Raw genomic sequence first — 17,109 nt, forward strand, 5'->3', positions numbered from 1 at the left:
ACTGCCGGACACAGCCCTTGTATGCTTGGCACTTATTGGTTTCCTGGGGCCTGGCGAGTGGGGGGCGGGGGGTGGCCGGCTTGGCCGGGGTGCGCTGGTAGAAATTGGCGGACCTGTGGGAACCTCCCAATGGGGATATCTGCAGTTGCAACTCCTCACCGGGTAAGGTGTATGCCTCTTGAATTCCAAATTTCTCCCCCTGTAGTTTTGAGTTGGGTAATCCATGGTGACCTTCCCAATGCGATCACTGGAGCCACCTGTCATGGCCCAGATCTCACCAATCGCCTGTCCACCATCTCCTGAACCATCTGCTCCAGGTTTTCTGCTCTCAGGGCGACCTCCTTCCTGGACCTGCCATTGTTTGCAGGGCCCACCTGCCTCACAGTCACTGGATGACACTCCCCCCCCCACCACACAAACACATCAGGGGCCTCACTGCCTCCCAATGGGCTGCAGTGTCGGCCGCCTCACTCATGGTGGCTGGGCGCCAAACAGACGTGTGCCCTGAGGTCTGGTTTCAGAAGGGCTTTGACAAAATGGCCCAGGGCCAGGCCAGGCCCCCATGCCCACATGCCCGCATGTGCAATCCCCACAGCGTGGTGAATATCCTGTGCCAATTCCCCAATAGTCTTATGGGGCTCTCATTTTCCTACTGTGAGCTGAGCTTTAACAAGTTTGCTCTGTTGTTCCACTCCAAATCGGTGTTGTAGAACTGCATTGAGATTTGCCACTGAGACAGCACCATCGGGTATGATGGTTAGAACCTCCACTGCCACGCCGCACAATGCTGCCACCAGATGAACCCCACTCTCAGCTGTTGCACCCGTTGCCTTGAGCCATGCACTCAAACTGCACAAAAACACCCTCAAGTTGCTCTTACCATCATATGGGGCCAATGGCACCACTCCATTTCCGAAGGTTTGAATCCCGCATGCCACTCCTTGCAGGGCCATTGCATGGGCAAGCCCTCCGAATCCTTGCGGTGTTGAGTACATGGGAGCTCAACCCTCTCATCAGTCATGCAAACGGCTACCGCAGTCTGTTGGTTCATGTTCCACATTCTCCTGCATGCTCACCTATTTCATGTCACTCGTTCCTGGGACGCACTTCGTCACACTCCTTATCTGCACACTCGGCACACACTCCATGCATCTCATCACTCCAAGAAACCCTGGGTCTTTTATTCCCCCCCCCAAACTCGACACATCCCCATTCACACCATGCACCCATGTCAGCTCACACCATCTTACCTTGACCAGACTCAAATCATCCTGGTTCGCCTCGATGTCTTGTATCCTCTCCACCTGTACCTGAAATGTGTTATCCTGATCTTAAAGCCTCATTTCAACATATTCCATCACACCTGCTTTAATTTGCTGTACCCCTCCCCTGTCTCTACTTGTTCTTCCTTCACTTTATCTGTCTTGTCTCTTATCTTTATGATCTCCCACTTGGCTCTCTTAAGTTCCTCTTCTAGAATTACTTTCGTGTCTTCTATCATTTCATTTTCTGTTCCCTCGTCACGATATTTTCCTTTATCTGTCGTTCCTTGGTCTTCGTTCATTTGTCTGTTCATCTCGCGATCGTTTGTCTCTATTGTTTATCCCATAGCCTCTGTTTTCTGGGTTACCTTGTTGTGTCTTATCTTACGGTACATTCCTCCTTATCAGTAACCCCTTGGTTTCTTTCTGGACATTTTTCAATTCTTTTATCACTTCCATATTTCCTTCAATTTATATATTTTTTAATTGTTCCTGCCCTTCCTTAAGTCCTTTTATCTCCATCTGTATTTTATTTATTTATTTTATCTGTCATTTTCACCTTACCCGCCTTCATCTCTTCCCGGACGCCATCCACACACTCCCTTACTCCACTCACCTCATCTTCTACAGCCTGGAATTTCAATGGCACATCATCGCCCATTGCCTTCACGTCCGCCTTCACCTCTGCCAATCCCTCGTGCATGTCACGCCTTAAGCCATTGTGCATCGCCTTCGTGTCATTTCTTAAGCTCTCGCACATTGACTTCATTTCCTCCTTTGACACTGCCAAACCGGCATCTATTCTGCTCATCATTTGATCAAACATCCTTGTGAACCGGTCCATTTCCAATGGTGCTGGTGAGGTCGACCTTTTACTCTGGGGTGTGAACTCCAAAGGGAGCGCCCTATTTTCCGGCAGATGAATTTGAGGGTGTGGGTCCCCAAGCATTACTGGTGTCTCTGCTGTGCCCCCAACCAAATATTGCCGCAAATAATCACTTTCCTCAATATCGCCCTCCTGGACCATGGGTTCCTCCTCCATCTCAATGAAACCCACCTGGATGATCTGCTTGCCCTGGTCCGACGTAGCTGCGCAATGACTTTTCAAATAAAATTTGCACCTTCATCATGCTCAGTTACAGTTTCAAATTTGCACAGTACTGACTCCCAATGTTAGTCATGGGGTTCAAAAAATCCCACTCCTGATACCAAAATGATATGGCCCAGGGTTTGAGGTTCAAAAAACTCCTGATACCTTTGGACAAAATGGGTGATTAATGTTTTGTGTCTTGTATGTATGCTTTGCTTGTATGCTTTGTGTCTTTGTGCAGGATGACCAGATGTCTTGTATGTTATGGGTTTGTCCCATTTCACTATTTCCCCGGATGCCATTTGTGTCCATATCTGTGCCGTGTCCCACCGTCGTGTCCATGAGGTATCGATGTCCTGCCTGAGTGGAGGGAGAAGTGGTGCTTGGGAGAGGGGTGTGTGATGGTGATGGTATTGTGGGGATGATGGTTGATGGGGGATTTTGGGGGTATCATGGTGGATATTGTGCAGGTGACGATTGTGGGAGGGATGGTGGTGGGGGAAGGGCGGTGAAGGGTGGGGGGGGGCTGAAAGTTTTAACGTCCTCGGTCAAATCCTCTCAGAGGAGTAGATGATACATACGTATATCCTCCCTCTCCAATAAAAACAGATGTTGGTTCATTTGATTTGCAGAAATTTGTGTTGATAAGAGGTAATTATTTTCAGGTGCTCTTGTGGTAACTGCCAGGTAATGGCAACAGGTGTTGATTCCCCACTCAAATCACCCATGCACATGTGCTGCTAGCTGGGTCGAGATGGTGTTGCAGTTTCGAACGACGGAGGTTTCTTCCGCTTAATCATGGGTATGGCATCCTCTCTCAATAGTGGCGGAATAACCACAATATCTCACCATCTGTGTTGTTTCATAACAGTACTTTATAAAATGTTCAGAGCACAAAAATGAGCATTTTGTCAGCCCAGTGCACACTCGGGAATTTTGGACAAACCTCATCCAATTTCTGGCAAACTCAATGTCTTTCGTCCAATGGTCTAGCATGAAAACATCTCGGTTTGTTATTATTATACAAGCACCAAGGACGCATTGATTGACTCTGCATATTTGTGGAAAATCGGAAATTATTCGCCGTTTGAATTGAATCATAATGTGATGTAACCCGGAGACAGTATGGATATGACGGTCAACTTCCTGATGCGATGTCATGGAAAAGACACATCATATCTATTTTGTAGATCATCAAGGCATAGATTAGTATTGAGGTGATCTGAGCATTTGGGTTCCCCCTTTAAAAAGTCATTGGTGATCATTTGGTTTGCCTGTTTGGTAACCACATCAACAGTTACAGTATTTATCTCATGGCAAGGACTCCTTGGATGTGTGGTGGTGAGCTTGGAATCGGGACAATCTTTTTGACCTTCAATTGATGCTGTGGTTGTATTTTTGTATTAACTCTCAGACACGAGTCATCACGTACTATGTCATCTATCCTCAGTCACCCACAGTTTTGTGCCTAAGGCTTCAACACAATTGAAGTTGAGACTTGTTAAAACAGGAAATTGGGACTTTCTGTATGTGATTCAACCCTTATTATATTTGTGTTACTGTGTCAAGTGATAAGTGCTCTCCACCATCACAAGGCGCTACAGTAACAATTTCCCCAAACCATGTGGAATTTTTCATGGTCTATAGATGTTAGCAACTCGGATCATTGTGAATCCTTCAGCTCCAGGTGCGGTGTGACAAACATCCATCTGTGGGACGTTGTTTTCTTCCTCGGGGAGCCTCTTGTGCTGCTTTTCTGTTTTGCTCATAGAAAGTAAAGTTCTGAAAAAGATGACATCCAGAAAGGCCAAACAAAGATCTGGTGAATTCTGCCTATCATATAATATATAATAGGATGCCTATATATATATATATATATATATATATATATATATATATATATATATATATATATATATATATATATATATATATATATATATATATATATATATATATATATATATATAGAATTAAGGTCTTCAGGAAACCAAAATATCATCCCCAAACTTTTGTCTTTGGAGAAAACTCTCATTGGTTTTGCCTCTTTGGGGGGTTTTTTGCTCTCTTTTTGTATTTTAAGTATTAACGTAAGTAATTTAACTTGGTGAATTTAACTTTTTGTATTAACATAAGTAATTTAACTTGGTGATAAATTTGTGTTTGATTCCTTTGTTTTTCGACTGTTCTATATTGTTTTTCCAAATTATTATGACGGCATGAATATTTTAATTCAATCATTTATCCACAACCCTGTTGTTAATTTCCTGCTTGTTGCTCTTTTGCACATCGTTTATAAGCAAATTGTATATCCTTGAAGTTCTTATCTAGCAAAACCAACCTTGACATAATCTTGGCTTTCTGAGCAAAACCAAGACTTTAGGTCATTGTGTGAAGGATTTGCGAGCCAATATGCCGTGGTTTGTTTCGCTCTGAAAACCAAGCACTCTCCGTTGCTTGGGCTGTGCTGGGTACACGGAATGAAACATCTCTTTAAGCAGCAACAACGTGAGCTTGTAATTGCCTGAAAAACGACGTTTTCTTGAAAAGCTAACAATTTGCCAGGCTTTCCCCCTCCCACCCCCCTTTTTTTGACCCAGACACCATCGGAGACAGGTGTGATTTCATACTGGATCGTGATATGCTTGTGTGAGAATCTTATTAGAAACGGAGCCGAAAGAAGAATGCATTTAACGGAGTGCGCATACGTGCCCCAAAGGCCATTTGTCAATGCAGAATGTTTGCCCTGGTGACTGAATGTAGCAAGCCATCACTGATGGGTACACTTGTTAATGGTGGTGGTGGCTGTGAATAGAGATTGGGGGTGGAGTGAAATATAGAGATGTTGATGGATTAAGGGGTTTTGAGGAGCATGTGAGGCTGGGGGAGCATGAGGTCAAATGAGGAGACTTTCCTTTTTTTTCTGATTCTCAGTGTGATAGATGAAAATCCTTCCCCATTCTTCTTTTGCAATGATAATAATTAACTTAATTTAATTTGTATGAATGCCCCCCTGCCCAAACATCAGTTAAAATATCACAAACCAGCAGAAATTTATTATACATATACTGTATGAGTAACCTCGACACGGTAGGAGGCCCATCATGCCGATGCTGTTTCCATAATCCATCTTAATATAGGAATTTATCTTGTGGAGTGGGTTGAAGGAGGGGGTTGGGGAAGGCGTGGGGTGGGAGTGCAGATGGAGGGGGGGGAGGAGTGGGGTGTAAGAAGATGGGAGGAGAGAGGGCAAGGGGTGTTGTCGGAGTCTGGAGGGAGTTGTGGTGGGAGAAGGCAGGGCGATTACTTCTCCAACTAATTTGTCCGAACTCCGTTCTCAACATCTTATTCTAAGTTAACGTCATGACGTCACAATCAATTTGCACAACCTGTTAATTTCTCAAGGCAGAAAATGTATCCAGGGCAGCTGCGTGCAATGGCTTACTGTTTTCGAGAAATGCTATGAGATCCTTCAAATGCGCATCTATAATAATAAATGTCCGTCAGTGTGCGTGCGTGTGCGTGTGCGTGCTTGTGCGTGTGTGTTTTTCCTCCATAACTCCGAAACAATGAAACCTCATGTCCTGAAACTTTGCATGTATACTAAGGGAACTCCAAGGGAGTACATTAAATGAAAACTGGGGGGTTGGGTAAAGGTAAACACCCCTTTTGATGACAGTTAATGGCTTACCTTCATGAAAGGCTTATCCTTGGTCAGCACAACTTCACCTCGCAGGGGTCTAAGCCACCATTTTGATTCAGCCTACTAAATATGCCTTGCCATGGAAACACGATCTACTCTCATGGACCAATTAAAATATATCATCTCATCGAAATATGATTTTGGATTTGAGAATCGCATATCATGTCCAAAATAACTTTCTCAATCTGGAGTGAAATCTGAAATTTTTTTTTAAGAAAACTGATTATTTTAACTAAGCATATTATCTTATAAGCTTTAAGCAAGGATGTGCATCATCCTTCTCCATATTGATGCAAGAAAATGTGAAATTATCAAAGCATTAAACTTACTTTTCAACTGTTCTCTTCTTCGACTGTTTTTCCCAAAGTGTAATTTCATTGAGTGCAACGAAAATAATGAAGAAGGCGAAGGCTCCCACGGCGTTTAGCAGTGGGTGGCGAACAAGGCTTGGTTCTCCGTGAGGACAGGGACATCTCTGGAGTTAGGAAGTTAAAATCTATTTGAAGATTAGAATGAGTAAAGCAATGGGACAAGTGAACTGCTAGTTCAAGAGAGAATTGAAAAGTATTTCAGTTGCTACAAAGCAATGTATCCCCACATCACGGCAGGGTGGCAGAGATGTAAGCACACTCGCTCTAAGCTGTCGAGCCTGGGTTCACATTTTCACCTTTTTGTGCGATCGGCTTTCATTTAGGATGTTATTTCATTTCATTAGGAGCTCGGAGCGATGTTATCTTGTATGACATGTTGTTTGTTTGTTTGTGACGCTAATCCTTTGAGCTCCCAAGGTTGATCACCACAAAACTTTATGGGATCGCTTTTTTTTGTTTTTTACTATGGGGTTTTACCATACACCTGACTAGGGGGGTTAAACAGTCATTTTTCTCACAATTCACAACATAAATGCACAAGCCACCACATGTCACTGGAAAGGGGTGTGAGTCTGGAGGGAGGGGAGTGGGGTTGGAGTCTGGAGTGAGATGGGGTGGGAGAAGTGAGGGAGTGTGGTGAGGTAGAAGGAGAAGGGACGGGAAGGGGTCAGGTGGGAGTCCGGAGGGAGAGGGTGGGGAAGGGACAAGGCAGGTGATACGGTGGGATGAGGGAGGGAAAGGAGTGGTGATGTTGTCCAAAGGGAGGAGGTGGGAGAAGGAGGGAGGACGAAGGGGTGGGGTGGCGTGGGAGTCCGGAGGGAGGGTGGGAGGAGAAGGGAGGGAAAAGTGTGGAGTGAGAGTCTGAAGGGAAGGGTGTTGGAGGAGAGAGTGGAAGGCATGGTGTGGGAGTCTGAAGGGAGGGTGAGGGTAGGAGGATTGAGGGGAAGGTTTGCGGTCGGAGTCTGGAGGGAGGGGTGTTGAAGGAGAGAGTGGAAGGGGTGGTGTGGGAGTCTGGAGGTTGGGGAAAGGATGTGATGGGAGTCCATGGGGGAGGGAGGAAAATGGATGGGTGGGAGTCTGGAGGGCAGGGTTGGGAGGAGGCAGGGGATAGGGTGGGATGAAGGAGGGGGTTGGGGAAGGGGTGGGGTGAGAGTGCAGATGGGGTGGGGTGGGGTGTAAGGAGGTAGGAGGAGAGAGGGGAAAGGGGTGTTGAGGGAGTTGTGGTGGGAGGTATATATGCATATATCTATATTGTTGCGAATTCGCGCCCGCCGGCATGCGAGCGGCCACGTAACTCGAATCACGGCACGTCGCCCACCGGACGGACAATTCCGTCGTGACCCTCTCGGACTAACGCCGGGAACTAGTCACGGGTGGGCCTTTCGGCAACACCACGATCGTGCCAATCGGCCCCCCGCGTGGGATAGGGTTGTTCGCCAAATTCGACCTACCTCAGTACCCACACGGAGGGTAGACCGGGCGATCGCACCTCGCCGCAGGTCGACTTCGGACACAGGCCACTTTAAGCGACCCGTTCCGTACTATCGGGAGAACCGAGCGGTGTTATATCGTCGACCTCGACGGTTCCGATTAATTATCGGGCGTATTTAGCCCACTACCAACCCTTGACGTGAAGTAAGATGGAGATTCAATTAAAGAAAAGACGAAGCGAAACGGGAAAAACAGTTCAACATAAGGCACATTTATTCCGCGGCACACAGATAGCACACATATACAATTACAACAATTATGCACCAAAAGCAAATGTAACAAAAGAAACACAACAATGCAGATCTACTACCGACTATGCGAGCACACGGCAACACTTACACAGTTTTACTGTACAGACGGCGCCGACAACACATATACTCAAAAGCAAAAGAAAAGGGCCACCCTCAACGACAAGGGGGCAGACGGGCCTGTGGGCCGAGACCGCGTGGACCCTACCCGTCTTGTGATGAGCCGCAAAAGTGGTGGTGGTGCCCCGACTCCACGCTCCTCCACGGGTTTTGTTGGCACTGCTTGGAATGGGGTGGGAACGGGGCCCCCTTTCCGCACTATCTCACCGCGGGGGGGGAAAAAGGGGGGAATTGTTGATGCTCTGGGGAAAGAGGATAGCTGGCTTGCTTGGGTCCCGCGACGAGCGACTCCACTGTGACCTCGACCGCGCTCCCGGCTTCCCCTCTCTGCAGCTCCCCGACAGACTCCGAACCCCGACAGACTCCGACTCTCCTCCAGACCCGTCTTGACTGCTGCTGCCACACTCCGCCACCGCCACACCTCTCCAACTCGCCCGAGCCCAAAACTCTCTGCCGCCGCCACACCTCTCCAACTCGCCCGAGCCCAAAACTCTCTCCCGCTGCCACACTCCGCCGCCGCCACACCTCTCCAACTCGCCCGAGCCCAAAACCGACTGAATTCACCCTGCGCTCAGCGCTTTATAGTACAGCAGGAGAACCCATATGCAAATTTCCAGATCAGGATGAGCTCGGGGGCGGAGCCACGCTCGCCCATTGGACGGAGGAAAAGTGGGCGTGAACCTCCCCTGATCCTCGAATTTGCATATATCGATTCTACTCCGACGCGCCTGGAGGCGGGGCCAAATCGCCCCGCGCTTGCTGATAGGACGGATCAGAAGTGGGCGTGTATCATTCCTGATCCGACTTTTCCTCGGAAAGGCAGCTTTTTGCACCCGCGGCTCAGCGCGCGTCCCGCACGAGGCCAGGACAGCCTGACGCTCGGCGTTCACAAGTGGTGCGGGAATGGCCGCAGAAGGCGAAGAGATGAAGGTGGTGGAGGGTTTATTGTGGTGGCTTATGGCCATGGTGGTGATGCGATGTTTGCGAGAGTGAGTTGTGAAGGTAAAGGTCGTGGCTGTTGGCATTGTTGTTGTGAAGCGGCGTTGCGGTTGGTGGTTGTTGTGTGATGGCGGTTGAGACGTGGTTTGTCAAAATAAAGACACAACAGAAAAACGGCTATCTTAAAGGGTCGCAGCCCGAATGAATCACATTTATTCCCTCTAAACAATGGGTTTGGGGCTAACTACACATGTACTTACAGAGATATCTCACCTACGGGACCTGAATGGTGGTTTGCGAATTTTCTCAACCACAACAATATCATTTTTGGGCCAATCTCTCAATGGTGAAGAATCACTTTAAAAATTAAAAAATTCTCATCTGGATCTGGATTCGGATCTTCACTAAAATCAAGTAAATTCATCCTTGTCACACACCCAACCTGTTCACCAAGTTTCATCCGAAACTGTCTACATCTTTTTACGATATCCTGCACACAAAAAAGGAACAAGAAAGATGTCATGCATAGCATGATTCTTGTGAAATCCATGAAACAAATTTGACCTTAAAAATACTCATTCGTTGAAATATATGACCAAATACGTAAATCCTCTTCAAATTTCAAGTCAATGGGATGAAAGTTGTCAATTTTAGAATTTCGGCCAATGTTGACCTCAAAAATAATTGGTGGTTGGATTCAGTGACCTGAAATATACATCATCTTCATATTTCTACATAATCGGATGAAAAGTAAGGATTTTAGAAATTCGACTAAGTTGTTGATCTTTGCCCTATGTTGACCTTTTGACCTCAAAAACAATAGGCTTCTTGCTTATGACGAACTCCATCACGTGGTGAAGATTGGTTTAAAAATGCGACCTGTTGGCGATTGACAAACAAAGAGAGAGACAGACAGAATAACGCACAAGACCAACAAATATACTTGAAAAAAAATTGATTTTCGCAAGTAACAAACAAACAAACAGACAGACACGTCTGAAAACCTAACCTCCTTCCACCTTTGGTGGTGAAGGTAATAACCCTTAACCAAATTATAATCAGCTTGTTCTTGTCACCAAACAATCTCATCCACCAAGTTTTGTCATAATCTGTTCACAGTTTTGTGAAATATCATGCATATAGATTTTGGCCCACTCTCTCAATGGTGATCATGAATTTCAAAAATTCTCATATCCGGACCCAGATTCGGATCTTCACCGAAATTGAATCGATTTGGCCTTGTCACACATTCAACCTGCCCACCAAGTGTCGTCTGAATCCATCCATCACTTTTTGTAATATTCTACTCACAGACAGACAGACAAACAAACAAGCAGGGTGAAAACATAACGTCCGTCCACCCTCAGCGGCAGACATCGACATGTCATCCTAACTGAGCTATCCCGCCATCCCTCAGTGACACCACCCGATATTCCATGGAGGTATGTTGTGAGCTACGGGGTAAGATCATGCTCTTCCGGGAACCTCAATACTTGCATAAAAAAAAACAAAAAATAAGTAATTTGATGAATTGCTTGTATGTATGGTATGGCACATTTTTGATTTTGCATCATATAATTTTCTTTGTTTGCTCTACATACTTGGCTTGTCCGTGCATCCTGTTGTCTGGATCTTGCCATTTCGTGACTGAAAAATGACGTCTAATATGCAGCAAATGCCATTCATCGTTCTATGGCAGCTGTGTATACAGGCCTCGAAAGGGTCTCATGGGAAACAATTTGTATTCCAATGCTGAGGTTGTTGTCGACCAGATGCGAACTGGAAACGATTGTCATCAGTCTCGTCACTCGTTGTATTGAGGTCACACTTAAAAATGTCTCGTTTTTTTTATTTGAAAACACCCCCACCTTCCTCCTTTCTAGTGACGTACCATCTGCCGCTTCCCCAAGTGTGCACACTTGTCAAAAATGTCACCGACTGTACATGACAATGATGGCAGAGACATATTGATGAGGGTGGGTGAATCGATTATATTGATCAACTTCCTCCCAGCTCAGCTAGCTTGGTCTAAGTGGGAAAAATAATAACATTGAAATGGGAACTCACATTAATTTTGTGTGCGATCATCCTCCACCCCCGACAGCATGTAGACCCCTCTCTATATATCTGCCCCCAATATGAATAAGAAGTTCATCGTCATTGTTGACCACTCCCCGTTTGAAATGGTCCTGATGACATTGGCACTATAATCCTCGAAAACTGCGCTTCAATCCCATCCTCTCTTCTTTCTTCAATATTATTCGAGTCATTCTTACATGATCCCTTGCCATCATCTTTGAAAGTTGCTACTGTCATCCCCACTTTGAAGAAGAGATCCAAGTGTGATTCACTGAACTACAGACCAGTCAGCTTTCTCCCCATAATTATCATCATGAGAGAATATATCGATACTGCAGACCTGCATATGATCTCGTCTCAAACTCTCTAATATCTTTATCATTATTTTGGCTTCTGCTCAGCAATTCTAGCATGGACATGTTGCCTCTTTTACCAAATAATGGATAAGATGCACTAAATCTCAAAGGAGAGCTCAGTTGCATCTCTCTGAATATCTCTCAAGTTAATTTCTATATGATATCCCACTCAGCTTTACTTTTCAAGCTGTCTTCTAATAGTATTCAGAGGCCCCTCACTGAATGGTTGTTATATTTTCTCTATCAGGGGCAATGACAGGTTTCTCTTGATGGCCTTCTGTCTTGAGATCTCCCCCTTGAGCCTGGCATCCTTCAGGCAGCGTTTTAGTAGAATGATCGTATTCTTTATCTACATGAATGAGCTCTCTGCCTCCCTGGATAATCCTCTGTACCATACTTTGGATGACTTCGCTTTGTGCAGAAATGTGCATCACACCTCTGAGAGGCAGTCTGCTGCAGCGTCTATCCCTGCAGATCTGGAAAAACATATATCGTGGTCAGATGCCTGGAAAATATTTTTCAATGCATGGAAATCACATGTTCTCACTCTGTCCCACTGCAAGGATTGACTTTCAAACTCCCTCCCTCCACTCCCACTGCCCCCCAGCATCCTTCTTTGCCAACTACTGTAAGAGGTGCATTCCTTGGGTTGAGGCCTCACAATCGGTCTTGGGCAGACCACATTGCCAAACTGGCTTATAAGGTAAGCCAACACCTTGGTATTCCCTGCAGAACTAAGTCCATTCTGTGCAGAAAGTCAATCCAGCAGCTTAGCAGAAAATTCAAAATTTAAAAATAATTGTCCACTCCATGCTGGTCTGGCACAGACATCTGAAATGGTCTCTTCATGATACAGGTTCGTTTGGAAAGACTTGAATTTCCATATTAACAGTCGTAAATCTTCAGAATGACTCAATTATTCAGATGATTCTCTTATTGAGGGAACAAGCAAGTGGGATTGCTGAGTCACAGCCAATTCACTCTCCTCATTCACTATAGTTAATTAGTGCATTGTTCACTCTGGGCTATCAGCCTGGTGTTGGCTTAGTGGTTAAGGTGGCTGGCTTGGGTCCTTAGGGTCTTGAGTTTGAGCCCTTGTTTATCGTTGAATTAACACCAGGTGGGGTTTACAAAGCCTGTCGTCGTCCTGAGGTCGGCACAATGAGTACCAGTGAACTGGGGCAATAACCATTTAGGGGTAACCTGTGTCAGTGGTGACCCATCCAGGACAACTCCTTGCCAATGAAACTGCCTCGACAGCCATATGCACCTTTACAGCACGAAACGAATGGTATTATTATTATTATTATTATTATTATTATTATTATTATTATTATTATTATTCACTCTGGGCTGCAAGTGAAGCAAATGAATGGAACTATCAGAGGCATGAGTTGCGTATCAAAAGTCTGTACCACGCAACTGCAAGCGATCACCTGTAAAAGGATAGCGAAACAAACTCATGGTCATGTCATATTCCCGTTTCACATACCCGAGTCATGTCACACCCATGAGGTTGTGCCTGCCATTGTGTTTGTAGTACGGTTTGTGCGCATTGTCTCCCAAGGGCAGTTTCCTGGTGCATCTGGAAAACACAAACTTCGCATGGAAGGATAAATAATGAGGCAATGAGGAAGTTCCTCATTTGTTTCTGTCTTTTATTTTACTTTATGAGGTGCCTCGTGAGACTTCACAACTCTGTACCTAAATTATGAATTTCCTGGGGGGGGTTGGGGGGTGGGTGGTTCTTTTCACCCACACCACAAAAGAGCTCTTGGAGAAAATTGGCATAAAATTTCAAAATGGATTATACAGTGATTCATCCTCTCATGTCGAAGGAGAACTAATGATCTAACTAAATGCTAATCCCGATACATTTACATGTTTTGTTGGAAGGAATGCAGTGTTATGCCTGGTGTTCGCTTAATGGTTAGGGTGGTGGGCTTGGGATCGTAGGATCCTGAGTTCAAATCCCACTCAGCTGTTGAATTAATACCATTAATTAATTAATTAATTAATTGACTCAGTCTGTCATCTTTCTGAGGTTGGCAACTTGAGTACCAGCTTGCTGGTATCTTGTGTCGGAGTGGCGACCCGTCCGGGATTGTGCCAAATAGCCAAGGAGTCTGCTTAGGCAGCAACAACGCTCAGCACAGAGTATGGTCCCAATGGATTGATTGATGGAATGTCGTAAGCACCTTGTACCAACAAATAACCCCCAAATTGACTCAACGATTAAGTGCTTGAACCAACTGACACAAATCTGGACACACAAAAAGGTTTTATTTATTTACATCTTAAGGGCTTCTGGATTGTACTTGCCTTTGAGCCAAAGCTTTAACAATAGGTAAGCAAGTCTAACCTAAAACTTTGGCCAGGCGTACATAAAATTTGAGAATCTATGAATATATTTTGTTTTTTACCTTGTACTACCAATAAAGTCGATATTATAGTCTTATTCTATTCTTAACAAACAAGGGACATTTATTCAGAAACATATTCTGATCATTCTTGGATTTTTCAAGGCTTTGAAAGTATCTGATTGGCCGACCTAAACTTTTCTGAGGCCCACCCAAAAATCTGCCTTCAGTTATGCCCCTGTTTTGAGCTGTGCAGTATGGGTTTGAATCCTGGCCTCACTCTTAATTAACTGCTATTCTAGTGCTTTGCGGACAGTGTGTTGCACAAGTTGCCATGCTTTAGAAGAGATGTTAAGATCGATATTCCAACAGCTGCCATTGCTTGTGGGTGTAAAAAAACAAACAACAATCCCAAATCGGCGGTCGGCCAATTTAGTCCAGTTTCGTCACCAAATTTGAAATGCCTGCCCTGGTTAACCTCCGCCATCGAAGATGGACGGAGGTTACTGTTTTCACCCCTGTTTGTTTGTTTGTTTGTTTGTTTGTGAACAGTATTACGGAAAAACTCCTGGACGGATTTCGACGAAACTTGGTGGGGGGATTAGGTATGGTCCAAGGATTATGCCATTAGATTTTGAACTTGGTCCAAAGTCCAATATGGCCGCTATGGCGGCCATTTTGAAAAAAATATTTAAATTTTTGTTTTTGCATTTCTACATGTTTTATGTGATTTCCAACCAAAAATAAATAAATTTGTTGGAGAAAAAAAAAATTTGCAACTTTTTTTCAAAAAAATTTTGATTTTATTTGAAAAATATTTGAAATTTTTTTTTTTTTGCATTTCTACATGTTTTAAGTGATTTCCAACCCCTAAAATTAAAAAAAATTGTTAGAGAAAAAAAAACAAATTTTGCACCTTTTTTTTTCCAAAAAAATTTCGATTTTATTTTTTTGGCATTTCTACATGCGCGTCGATCTAGTTTAGTTTATTCAATCGTGGTTCAGTAGAGTCTGATCCGTTTTGATCTCCAATGAATAGGATATCAGGCTCACTTAAGTGACCCAGCAGTATTGGCGGCGGAGGTTTTGCACTCTACCGAGTGCTCCCCCTCTAGTTTGAGACTGTTTTGGCAGCACCCTGTGATGGAGTAACAAACTGTTCAGGGGTAAATTCTCAGTTTCTCAAAACTAGTCACATTCCCTTCGAAGGGTTTAGCATTAACAGTTATGGCAAACACTTCACAATTACAAATAGTATTTGACGTAATATAATCAAAGAAAAATATCTCTGAACATAAGATCCAATGTCTGTGTGTCAGGTTTGCATGTCCTCCCAAACTAATGATTGCACAAAGTTGAAAATGGTACCATATTGAAAGACATTTTCATTATTCACTTTAATAAATGTCCCAGACAAAGTAAGCATGAAGTCTGCTTCACATGGCTTGATCACAAGTCACGAGACACTGCTGATTGGCTGTGCGAGGCGAGTTGCACTGTGATTTGTTCCTGATAAGTGATGTCAATGCACCCTTACTGTACCTGTCAGTAATAGAAGTATATACAAATATTTCAAAATATCGTTTTGAATGTGAATGGCTTTGTACATTTCATTATTTTGAAAGCTAAATGCAGGATGTCACATAAGCTCCAGATGCTGATGTGACGATGACAATTCCATTTACTTCATCTTGATTCCTTTGATCCTCTCTAGCTGTGTTTGTAAAATGTTTGATTGATTACCTCCATGGAGTTTATGTTTTCACCACTTTTTTGTGTTTACTTGTTTGTCTGTGTGCAGGATATCTCAAAAAGTTGCGGACGGATCCTGATGAAATTTTGTGGACAGGTTGGGTGTGTGGCAAGGATGAATTGATCCAATTTTGGTGAGATCCGAATCCGGATCCGGATATGATAATTTTTTTTTTTAAGTGATTCTTCACCTTTGAGATGTCGAGCCAAAAACGATAAAGTACTGTACAGCATGATATTTATCCTCGCCGGAGGAGAGGGTGTTGTATTTGGGTCTGTTGTTTGTCCACACAGAACTTTCGTGTTTTTCTCCGCAACCCGTTGTCGGATTGAAACGACATTTTCACCATTGGTGCAACTACTCATGTATAATGTTTTAATGATAATTATGACATCATATGACATGTGGAGTGGCAGCCATATTGGAAAAAACGGGGAAAAAAATTGGACTTCTGTATCAGTATGTATGAAATCAGTACGATCAGTATGAAAATTTTTGATGGTCATCCAAGGAAAAAATGTTCCACAGAAGAAAAAAAAAATCATGACATCATTGATCACGTGATTCGGCGGCCATATATATATATATATATATATATATATATATATATATATATATATATATATTAATCTTTCAAAAATTTTCTCTGAAGTGGCTGAACAAGTCGAGGCAAAACTTTACACCTATGACCGCTTGGCCATGAGGAACAAAAGGTTAACACATCTGATATCAAAGGTCACATGGTTTGGCAGCCATATTGGATTGAAGAAAAATTTAAATGATGTTTTCTCTGAAACTGCTTAATCAATCAACATGAATATTCACATTTATGATCTAATAGTGATGGGGAATACATATTTTTAATTTCAATTTGATCGCACACATGGTCTGGCAGCCAGAATAATTTAATTTTTTGATATGATTAAAAAAAAAAAAAATAAGGCTCACTTGGCTGTGCCTGGATGGGTTTGATTGTAGAGGAGCAGCAGCTGAAATGTGAATCCGATCCAGGTTTCTCCTGATGACTTCATCTTTGCTTTTTGCTTGTTCGGGTTCCTTCTGATTACTCCAATGCAGGACTGTACCTATTTGGTCTTCCATTTGATTTGAATTGAATTTATTTTAATCCCATTCTAAGTTCAATTGAATGATGACTAATAATAAAAAAAACAAGTCGTGGGTCAGGAAGAGGTGTCTGATCAAAGCGGGGTTGCATCAAAGCGGGAGATCTTGGCACCCGGTCATCATTGGCATTTGTTATAAAGTGGCCGTTCTAATTATGTCTGTTATTAATTATGTAACACCAGAACACAAACACCACACAAAAGCAGTCCCGT

The 17,109-nt window shown here is 43.8% G+C and overlaps 1 protein-coding gene across 7 annotated transcripts in view; it reads left to right on the forward strand.

Moving 5' to 3' along the window:
- Positions 1 to 17,109, forward strand: part of DISP3 (dispatched RND transporter family member 3) — a 529,314-nt gene that overhangs the window by 36,616 nt on the left and 475,589 nt on the right. For 4 of the 7 annotated variants that reach the window (XM_085899158.1, XM_085899165.1, XM_085899161.1 and 1 more), the window contains one exon: positions 15,821 to 15,905. The exons of the other annotated variants lie outside the window; for them this stretch is intronic. The gene's annotated coding sequence lies outside the window, so the exon portion shown is untranslated. The remainder of the gene's footprint in view (positions 1 to 15,820; positions 15,906 to 17,109) is intronic. 7 annotated transcript variants of the gene reach the window in all.

Source organism: Eptatretus burgeri, chromosome 10, assembly GCF_056783735.1.
Source record: "Eptatretus burgeri isolate ZD-2024b chromosome 10, Ebu_testis_v1, whole genome shotgun sequence".
NCBI classification, from domain to species: Eukaryota; Metazoa; Chordata; class Myxini; order Myxiniformes; family Myxinidae; genus Eptatretus; species Eptatretus burgeri.